This window comes from Papaver somniferum, chromosome 5 (assembly GCF_003573695.1).
Source record: "Papaver somniferum cultivar HN1 chromosome 5, ASM357369v1, whole genome shotgun sequence".
Classification (NCBI taxonomy): domain Eukaryota; kingdom Viridiplantae; phylum Streptophyta; class Magnoliopsida; order Ranunculales; family Papaveraceae; genus Papaver; species Papaver somniferum.
The window spans coordinates 191,265,025-191,265,904 of NC_039362.1; the positions used below are offsets into that span (position 1 = coordinate 191,265,025).

The 880-nt window shown below is 39.8% G+C and overlaps 1 non-coding gene across 1 annotated transcript; it reads left to right on the top strand.

Moving 5' to 3' along the window:
* The first annotated feature begins 526 nt into the window (after nt 1-526).
* Nucleotides 527-634, top strand: LOC113284959. Its single transcript, XR_003328482.1, has one exon. It is a non-coding gene; the product is annotated as a small nucleolar RNA Z279/snoR105/snoR108 (small nucleolar RNA).
* The last annotated feature ends 246 nt before the right edge of the window (nt 635-880 follow it).

Consider the following 880-nt stretch of genomic DNA (forward strand, 5'->3'; position numbering starts at 1 on the left):
TAGCTTATTAGACTTCCAAATAATTTCTTGTAATAATACTCTTATCCAATAATATAAAAATTTGAGTAAAACAAAATAAATAATAAAATAAGACTCGAGAGCTTAGAGGTTTGTGCCTGGGCAATGGGCTTCGATAAGAGTGGTTCTTTTGCTCCCGAGGTAAGGAGTGATGGCATTTGTAGAATTCTAAAACTTATTGCAAGTTACGTGGTTTCCAGGAATAAGAGCAGCACCGCACTCATGGTGGAGGTGTCAGATTAAAGAGCTGGTCATTTTCAATGGTTCGGTCATGGTATTGCGTTGACACATGAAAACTCAATACCGTAGATATTCTAAGCCATTTTAGATCCTCCTGAATAAGAAGCGCCCTGGATGATGGCACAAGGGTTTCCAAACCCTAGCATTTCAGTACTAGCCTAAGTAATAGTCCCACATTGACGAGTCCGAAGGAGGGAATGCCAAAATGAGAATGATAAATAGGGGTTTCTAATGGTCAGTTGAACTCATGATCCTTCAGGCAGATAATGGGAAATGATGAGTGGTCAAAGCTCGCAGTTCTATGTGAGAATTGGGTGTCCAGCCTAAGCCTGGTTACGACAATATGGGCACTCCCAATTGTTACCGATCTGATCCCTACCAACAACCTTTTAAAACTAAAAATCCAAATCTTTTGACGGGCAATAATTGCCTAGTGCCAACCCTTGTGCTAGAAAATGCCCGGCAGTGTAGACAGAAAGTGCTCTCAACTTTGATAAATTGATTTTGGAAAGGCCATTACCATCTAATGTTACATTTGGTCATGTGTTGAGTTCTTTATCTAAAATCAAGTGCTATTCAGATGTGGTTAGGTTGTATAAGGAGATGAATATGGTTGGTGTAC